General features: G+C 41.1%; 1 pseudogene; it reads right to left on the bottom strand.

The window, feature by feature from the left end:
* Positions 1-2,500: 2,500 nt before the first annotated feature.
* LOC147448854 (uncharacterized) lies at positions 2,501-3,287 on the bottom strand (annotated as a pseudogene).
* Positions 3,288-9,933: the final 6,646 nt, after the last annotated feature.

Genomic DNA, 9,933 nt, shown 5'->3' with positions numbered 1-9,933 from the left:
TTTAGAGAAACCATGTCCAATGGTGCTACAGCCACGTATTCTTCGCAGGTACGACCAGTTACTCGACTGTTCTGGGAGGTCAAAGTAGGTGATGTGGATAGAATCCAACGTCAAGATTGTAAATATGTGCCTAATGCACGTGGGTTACATTGTGTCAACGGCTACTGCTTAACAAATGGAAAACTTCTTAGGTATCGGAAATTCTCATGCTTTTGTAGTGCTTGTTTGCAAGGTAGCTGGAGGAGGTGTTCGAAAAAATCACACATTTCTGCATGGAATTATGTTACCCTTGAACCTACAGATGATGATGAGATTGAAGAGTTTGCATATGAAGGACACCATGATGCGTTGAGTGATGCACTTCATGTTGGTGATAATTTTGCTGTTATAGCTCCTCATGACAATAAAGAGCTTGTGGATTTCTATGTCTTGAAATGTACAGCAGAAAAGACTCAAACTAAAGCTTTGCTAAGAGATGCATGTGGGAATGTTTGCAATGTCGGCTCATTTGTTGTCAAAGGAGTTTGGTACGAACAAGCAAAAGAAAATCCCTATGAGTTCAAGCTATTAAATTCTGAGCCTGAAGCCACCTTGCAATCCCACCTTGTACGAGCTATTAAGTTCCCAATGCACAAAGTGGGACATACAAGAAAATTCTTACTTTCCTCAGAAACATATGAGGCTATTTACAATAGCACTCCTTTTGATGTATAGCATTCCTAGTTCTAATCTGAGTTGCTTTTGATGGCCCTTCAACATCTTTTCTTTTTTTTTTTTCCTTTGGGGGAATCTTCGTAATCTCTGTGCTAAGCATCACCCTGTTTTGCAATTGCTTGAATCGTGTCTAAAATGCCTATGTGATATCCTGAGGCAGATAGAATGAACTCTCTGTCGAAAGCCTTTTCCTAAAAAAGGAGATGAGGGCAACTCCAGATGAGACTCGCACATGCAGCCGGCCATTCAAGGGTTTGATGCCCCTAACCGGACGTGCAGGGGTGATAAGGAGCCATTCAAAATAAGCGTAGGGGCGTGCAAACGTGGTAGCTCTTTTCGAACGTTCGAGGTTGCATGTGCGAGTCCTAAGAGACAATGGACAGGTGACTCTGGTAAATGCTGAATACATCTGATGCATGAATGATCATGAATGATCACTCTTTATACAAAATGGGACGCCACCTGCGAGCGGACAACTTTGATAAAACCCCTATATACGACTCATATTAGGGAATATGACCCCCCTTTTTACGCTTATACAAAAATTCAATGTTTATCTAAAACATCTTTCTTCTCAGTATGTACCAACACCTTGAATTCTGTTCTTCACAATAAGAAATTAAGAACAAGTTTTCGAGCTACATGCAGGGTCAGCATGACAATAGAAGCTACCAAGCAAGCACTAATAAGCTACCAATACTACCAAATTCTATCCTAGTAGCTACCTTGCCCCCTGCCCATCATGGTAGCTACCAATGTTATCCTGGTAGCTACCTTGTCACTTGCAGGACTTTCTTGGTAGAATGGTAGCTCATGGCAGAATGGTAGCTACTAATGCAATCCTGGTAGGCACCTTGTCACTTGCAGGACTTCCTTGGTAGAATGGCAGCTCATGGAAGAATGGTAGCTACCAATGAAATCTTGGTAGCCACCTTGTCAATTGCAGGACTTCCTTGGCAGAATGGCAGCTCATGGCAGAATGGTAGCTACCACTATTATACTGGTAGCTACCAGGGTTGATAGTGAGAACTTCCTAGTCACCAGCAGGAGTTCCATGGTAAAAGAGTAGCTAATGGAATAATGGTAGCTACCTTGCCACCAGCAAGACTTCCATGGGAGAATAGTAGCTCATGGAAGAATGGCACCCACATCCATATTGGTAGCTAGCTGTACCAGGATTAGCATGACAGCTCTGCCACTATGAGAGTGGTAGCTACCAGTATTGTACTAGTAGATACCAGTCTTGTATTAGTAGCTACAACTAGCAGGGTTCCCTAACAGAAACACAAAAAAACAGATATATTGAAGCTCAATGCTACAAAATGCAGCAGGGTGTATACCATGGTCCATGCTTAAGGGAATTGATGAGGGTTTGGTGTCTGATTGCACTCCTTGTGAATTGGCATTCGTACTGCCGAGGATCACCAAAGACCGCATGGTATGCAAAATCGGTTGCACACATCCCATCTCCATGCATGTTTCTTTGCTTGCAACAAGATGGCCAAAACAGTACATGTGAAAGGTATGATTGCAGGGTAGCAAAAACATGCCAAGTGCATCATCGTTGTACATCGTCAACCCACAAGCATTGCAAACTTTGTCCAAAGGCAAGGTGCCTAAATCCACAGGTGCAACTTTCGGTGGAGGTGCAGACAACAAAACTGTACTTCTTTTGACCTGCATGGTCTTCACAAAATCCATCCGTGCCTGTGCACACTCCTCCACTTCCTGTGTAAACACTCTCTCCTTTAGAGCACTATCCATAGCATCAAGTGGTGCCTTCTCCTCAACTACCACTTGCAATGTTTGGAGTGTTAGCGACAACCTGCCGATAGTATTTTTAAGTTGCTCCCCCTTCATTGCATCCACAGCATCGACGCTACCTTCTGCCTTTAGTAATGTAGCCTCTACATCTTTCAACTGGCCTCTGAGCTTTTCCACTAGGAGGTTGGCACCTCATTTTGGTGCACATCAGCCTGAAGAAATTCCAGCTTCTTAAAAGCTTCTTTATACTCTAACAATGCAAAAGAATGCTTGCTTACAACCATGTTGTAAACAGTATCTAATTCTGTAAGAGACGGTGGACCAAATAAATTCTTTTTTTGCACATCATCCATTGTATCAATCGAAAATTCCTGGGGTGCCTCCAAATGATCTGGAGTACTCGTCATTCTCCGTGAACTGTTAGGGGCAGAGGAGGAATGGAAAGCTGCCCATCGCTGCTTCTTTGCATGTAATTTTCCTGGATCCATATTTGTGACAATGCTTTCTGAAAACAAGGCCCAGTCAACCTGTCCCTTCAACTTCTCATATAGAAAGCCTCTAGCAAATCCTTTAGTCACCTCCATACCATAATTTCCAGGAGGTTCTTGATACACGGATGTGAACAATACATAAAACCTGTTCCAGAGCTCTGGCTTCACATCTCTAAATTTTACTTTGTTGCCCCTCTTCGGCACCTCCTTAAAGCATTTCAACCAATCTTTGTTGGTGAAATTTTCCTCAGTCAATAGTCAAGCATCCACTCCAAAGTTGAGGAGGTCGTATACTTCATGTGCTTGAGGATTTGTCATGCAAAAAACTATCTTCCTTTCAAATGGCACATATGGAGTGCACCAACGGCCTTTGCCCTGTAAAATACAGGGAAAAACATAAGACCACAGTTGTTTCCATACGGCAAATGCATACGGGTATGGAAGTATGATTGGAGTATTGTTCAACACTTAAACTTGAAACATACACAGCCATAAATTTATTGAAAACTTAGATAACTTCTGCATGGTGAGCATTTATAATATCACAATTTTACAGAAGTTTTCACATTAAACATCAATTGTTGCATTGAGCAAAAGCAGAAGCAGGCTGGGCATGTGCATGAATAGGTGGTACAACTACCTGTGTCCCAGATAGATAGCTACCATGTAACTACCACCTTGGTATTTCTTTGCTAAATGAACTTTTTGATTGATAGTTGGCTAGCATAATGCTACCAACTTGTTTTTTTTTTTGCAGAATGCTGAATGCTACAATCTTGATGCTCTCTGATGCACTTACCCTATATTAAATGAGTGTTGCAGGTGGTAGCTACCACATTGAGAGAGTATCACTGATTCATGCTTCTTCATAGCTCTATGATTTGCAACCCATACGAGTACGGTCCCAACTATGCACAAGACATGAATGCATGTGCAGCCATCCAATTAAAGTTCAATGAAAAATTCAATGTGCACAAATATATCTGCTTGAATGCATGCATGCATTCATGCCTCTACACAGGTTTCAATGCAAGCTTGAATGCATGCATGCATGCCTCTACACGGGTTTTCAATGCAGGCTTGAATGCATGCACATTAGCTTATGGATCTTGAATGCATCTACAAACATCTAGCCTCTAACTTAGGTTTGCTACAAAGCAAGCTTAAGAGAGCCTACTTGGACCTTGGAAACAAGTTACAACAACAAATTGTGCAGAGACAGCCAGCAACACTAAGATGCAGTAGTACCTCAGTGTTGAGGGTTACAACATCTGCCATTTTTGAATGTTTCTTTGCTATAGGAGTGTAGGGATTTGGTGAAGGAGTCAAGAACTTCTTCTTCCTCTTTCCAGAAGGGGAGTTCGAGGGTGGAGTAGGCAAGGGAGATGAATGACAGGCCCTCTTCCGCCTCCCAATAATTGTGGCTGATTTTGCTTCAACTGTAGGCGCTGCTTGGCCACCTGAGGGGGCTCTGCAACCATCGACGACCAGGAGGCGTCATGATTCCGCAGTAAGGTAGCCCCCCCGCACTACTTTCACACACATAGTTGAAACTGAAAAGATAATTTTTAAAGTTTTGAAATCCAGCTCGTTGCTCAAGCCTTTTGATGAAAAATTTTCAAATAAAACCTTATAAAAGATTCTCAATATTTACTCACCTAGCCTACCAACCAGCCCACCCCCTTGCTACCACCCACAAAAATGGGTAGCTAGTGTACCACCTATTCATGCATCCACCCTTCAATGTTTGTTCTACTGCAAAACGGATTCCCACTACGATTGTATGAGCTTGATTTAAGTAGCTGACTTGTTCATCTAGGTTCATGCACAAAAGTAGAATCTCGTCTATGTTCTTCTAATATAGTCATCCTACCAACAATTGTGTGATACATAGGCGATTGATTCATCAATTGTGGTGTGATAGAAAGTGGAATTTATGAATCTACTTGTGCTATAGCTTTTTCTATAGTGTGGGATGGGTTTTTAACCTCACTCCTATCTTATTCTAGACATAGCGAGAACCACGGACATAATTGTCAATCCATGGGATGAAGCTGACTCGACTAGTGCATAGAAGCTACAAGAGGGTGTAAATATCTTTGAAAACAATAGACATCTCCCATCTAACACAAGCTACACTCAAATGAACTAAGTCATCAAAAGCTAGTCACTAATCGGCAAACAAAACATGACCATTACAGCATCAAATGACATCTCAATGTTACGAAACTTCTAGGACATGTATATAAAACTTAAGTACACATGCTTATGGTCTCAAATCTCACTTTTAATGAAGTGTAAAAATTGCAATTATTAACAACAGCAGTGAGTTTTTGACCTAGTCATTTTTGACCCTGAATGCATCTAAATGCTTAGCAATGATGCCCCATACCCTGCCTATGCTTATTTCGTGATTTCGTAGCTTAAATTCCTACTTATGATGAAATTAAGTAGTGGGTCAGCGACGTCAAATGGTACATTTTACCATGATATATTTACATCAATGCATAGAGCTCCTACTTGCAGTTTCAATGCAATAGACAACACTACAATGTGACAATCAGAAAGGGAGTAGGAAGCGCGAGAAGGAGAGAAGTGAGCATCGTTAGCTCACGTTGTACCTTAGCCAAGGTTTATTTGATCAAAAACTAATAATCTGGGAGATCTAACTAAGGATTAATTGATACAATCTAGAATCTTATAGCCCCGGCTCATCGAATACAATATCCACTTGGAAAATAGGAGTTACAATATTTCCAATTTATTAAAAGAATAAGTGTTTTTACAATAAAATCTTTCAAGAAATGATACATGGGTTAACTTGCTTCTAACAATTCCCCCCTCCTCAACCGTGTCATCCCTTGGACACAGTTTCATGGATTGAAGTAGTCTTTGTGTTGATGACTGGTGACGATGACTAGGGAGGTAGTCTTTAAGTGCGTGTAGAGCTTTCTCATATCTGATGTGTCTTTCTTTGTCATGGACTTGCAAAAACTGAATAGTGACTTTGTTTTAATTTCGATGGCAGAATAGACAACAAACCATGATGTCAGATTGTTGATCACTGGCCCAAAAATATTTGTCTACCATGTGAAGAATACAATATAAAAAGCCTCTTCGAATGCCAACATATTGCTTTATGGCAAAAATATACATCTGGCGTAGAAGCCGTAGAGGACTTCTTCTGAAGGTTGTCCACTCAAAGCCATTATTACTTTCTAATACATCCATGGGGCTCCTATTTGCTGAGGCTCATGAAAAGATTGAATACATGTAAGCAACATATTGCAGATTTTATAGAGCATTGCACATGAGAGGTCAGGGACGCTTTTGAAGAAGTTCATGGCGCCCGTTAGGATTTTCACCATGTAGTCCTCCGTTGCTGGTCTCTGCTCTGCAGCTGGAAATCTTGGGTAGTTGAGCGAAGTTGATCTCTTCTTCCTCAATGCATCATGTGCCTTCCATGTCCTTACCCTTCGTACATGACAAAATGTAGGGTCTTTCTATATTGTTGTAGGTGCTCTTGTAAACAGAATGAGATATTGTGAGTCCTTGTTGAGCCAATCTTTCTCCATTTTGGGTGGAGAGCATCTAAAACTTCTTCCTGCATATCCTTTTAAAGTCTTTCTTTGACTTGCAGTAGCTCCACCTTTATCAAAGGGTAGGGTAGCGACTGCTGATGCCATTGAGCATTGATTTGGTTGGGAGTGAGCTGAGTTACATTGACTGAGTAGAGAACTTTCAACTCCCAATCCATTGCCTCTTTCCATTCAACATTTAACTCATGGACTATTTGTTCTTTCAGTGCATCTTCTTCAGCTTTAGAAAGCTGGACCATTGGCACTTGATCTTCTTCAGTGATTGGTACCTGGAATTCAAAATCTCTAGTCTGCCCTTCTGGTGCCTGTGTTTCCAATTCTGCAAAGGAGATTGATGGTATTTCTATGATTGGTTGTTCAGAGGTTCTTGCCTTATCTTGAGCTTCAGTATGTACTTCTCTCAGGAGCTGGTAAGATTTTTTAAATCCTCTGTCTCCTTAAGCAATTGCTCTTGTCTTTGTACCCCCATTAAGTCAAGGCCTCGTCTTTGTGTATGTTCAAGATTCAACTTAAGTTACAAATCCTTGTTTCTCTTTTCCAAAGTCTTGTAGACTTCATCTGTCCCCTTAAGTGAAGCTACGACTGGGTTTTCCTTGACCTATCTTAGAAATGCTTCTTGGTCATTGATTCTTTTCTCGGAGTATTGCAATGAGGTATTGGCTACATCTAATTGCACTTGGATCTTTTGGACTAATTGAGTAGTGATTTAAAGTTCATTGCTCACTTCCTTCCAGTTGTTGATCCTTGCTTTTGTATGCATTTGATAGCTCTGTGAGGAGCTCCCCTAAATCTTCCATCTCTTTCTGCTACCTTTCCTTGACAATTTGGTGTTGTTCTACTTCAAATTTTAGCTCTTCAATGATGATCATCTTGTCCTCGAGCTCACCTTCTAGAGCTAAGCTCTACTATTTGCATTTTCTCTGTCATTAGCTGCATCTGCTTTGCATACTCATTAATCTGGATGATCACTTCATTTGTCATTTCCCATTCTTCAAGTTCTACCTGAGGTTTTTGAGAGGTTTCAAAAAATTCAGTTTGTGGCTCTTTCGACGGTGCAACGGATTTTCCTTGTGGCCTTGTAGCTAGTCAACTGATTCTTCTTGAGGTTTTGTGGTTTCCTCAGCCGATTCTATTTGGGTTGTTGTAGAAGGTCTAGCTTTAGTTTTTTCTATTCCCTTGGGCTGTTAAAAAATGGCCTCTTCCTATTGCTTCTCTTTTCCCTTTGCTTCCTCGCCTTCATTGGATTTAGCAATTGGTGAAGGGCTTGGACTTGACATGGGATGGTCTTCTTGCTTCATAGTGGGTGAAGTGAGTCTTGGAGACATCTCTCCTTGTTCATGATGTGGTTCACTTTGTTGTGCCGCTTCTACTTGCCCTTGTTGCACAACCAATTCTTCTCTTGCTTTCCTTTGCGCCTCTAGAGCTTCCTGTATCTTCAAGGCCTCAACTTTTGCGTGTGTCTGCTCAAGTAAAAATCCTTCGGATCTTCTGGGACTTTCTTTGCAGGATTCTTGGTCCTTGGACATCTAATCTCCCTCAAACTCCAAGATTCCGGGTTTTCTCCTGCAGCTTGGTGGCTTCTTTCATCGATTGTTTCTCTCTTTCAAACCTGGTTCTTTTCTGCTGAGGTTCTTCTTGATGGGTTGCCACTGCTTTCTTCTTGATTTCTTCTCTTTTTGCCCTCATTTCTTTATTTTCAAAGCTTTCACTGTTGTGGGCTTCAGGCAGGCTTTCTGTTGTTTCTTCATCTGATTTATATACCCTTTTCTTCATCGATCTAGTTGTTCATGGAGAAGGTTGAGCTAATACTATCCATATATTCTGATCTGGGGCTGGCGGCAAGTTGTCGACCATTCCAATAGCATGGTATGCAATTATTGTTAGAACTTCTGGAGCACCCAAATATGTTATGTTTCTTTCCTCTTTTGTGCTCTTGAGTGTTGTAAGCATGTATTGCGCGTGATCTATAGCTTGCCTTGTCATTGACTTCAACGCTTGCATGAAAGTACTTGCAAGTGAATGATTCAAAGATGTGTTGTGTATCGTTGAGGTCTCTTTGAAAGGAAGTGGGAGTGTTGGTGATAAAGACAAGCTGGATCCTCCACTTGCCTTAGAATGAGATCAGAGAGGTGGCGGCAGCTGTATCCTTGGTGAATGTACCTGTTGTTTTCCTATCCCTGGCCCTCATTGTCATACCTTCTGTTGACAACTTCAGTGCCTTGGCCATTATGTATTTGTTGATAACCACTTCCACTTTTTGCCCCTGCTGATTCGTGATCTGAGCATATCCATCCTCTTTGATAGTGGATAATAGTTAATAGGCTCACTGTAAATCTAATCCACATGGCTCTTGGCCATGGACTTGTCCACTACATAGTCCTGATGCTGCTCATCCAGTTTGGACTCATTCGGAGTCAGTTTGACTTCATATGTCAAATTTGACACTTTGTAGACTTCACGCAATTTCCTACTATGTGAGAGCTTTCCTTGATTGTTTTCTTGAAACCATCTGGGTACATTGTCTATAGACCTCGTCTATAAGTTGCCCATGCAGTCAGAATCCAATACTGGCATGTGACAAAAACCTAGATTATTTACTTGGGACCCCCTCGACCCCTGCCAAATGATCATCTAATGATATGAAAGTGTTCTACTATTTGGGGGCATGCTATAGTTCAAGTCTTGTCCGATTCACTTGAGTTGACAAGACGCTATGGTCATTTTTGTGTCGTAGGTTCGTGCTCAACTGGGATTCTAGGGTTTTCTCATAGGCCTAGAATTGTTACTCGACCGTATAGAAACGTTCTTTGATAAGTTTAGAACTTACCCCTCATGTATCGTGTGAGACGACACTAAAAATGGGCGATTGTGGACTCCGAAAATCACACGCAAAGAAGGTAGAAAGCTCTCTCCTCCAAGAGTGACTAGTGGAAATGAGGTGATTTTGGGCTACCTTGGATACCTATACTCGGACTTCCCAACCTATTTTTTCCCAAATTTCCGTGTTAGTCCTACTAGGCCGTGAAATCTATGTTAGACTCAAAAATTTCCTCAATCGGACTCCTTTAGGTTATCCTGTCAGGTTTGCAAAAGTAGGCCTTGGCTGCCTAATTTAGGCTTCCTGCTTCTGTTTGTCATTTTGATTTAAATTTTTTGTGCATGTCCGCCTTATGATTTTGATCATTAGTGTATCTTGAGTTTCTGCATCAGAGCTCATTTTGCTATTTATTATTTATTTTTGACTTGTTTATTGCAAAAATCAAAAGAAAATAATAAAATTTACTAAAAACAAAAACAAAAAAATCTACAATTAAGAAAATCCATTGAGAAACATTTCCTCATTACTTTTTGGTGAATCTCTCCAT

The sequence above is a fragment of the Adiantum capillus-veneris genome, chromosome 10, assembly GCF_014529385.1.
Source record: "Adiantum capillus-veneris isolate H3 chromosome 10, ASM1452938v2, whole genome shotgun sequence".
Taxonomy (NCBI): Eukaryota; Viridiplantae; Streptophyta; class Polypodiopsida; order Polypodiales; family Pteridaceae; genus Adiantum; species Adiantum capillus-veneris.
This window is presented reverse-complemented; position numbering and strand designations above follow the sequence as displayed.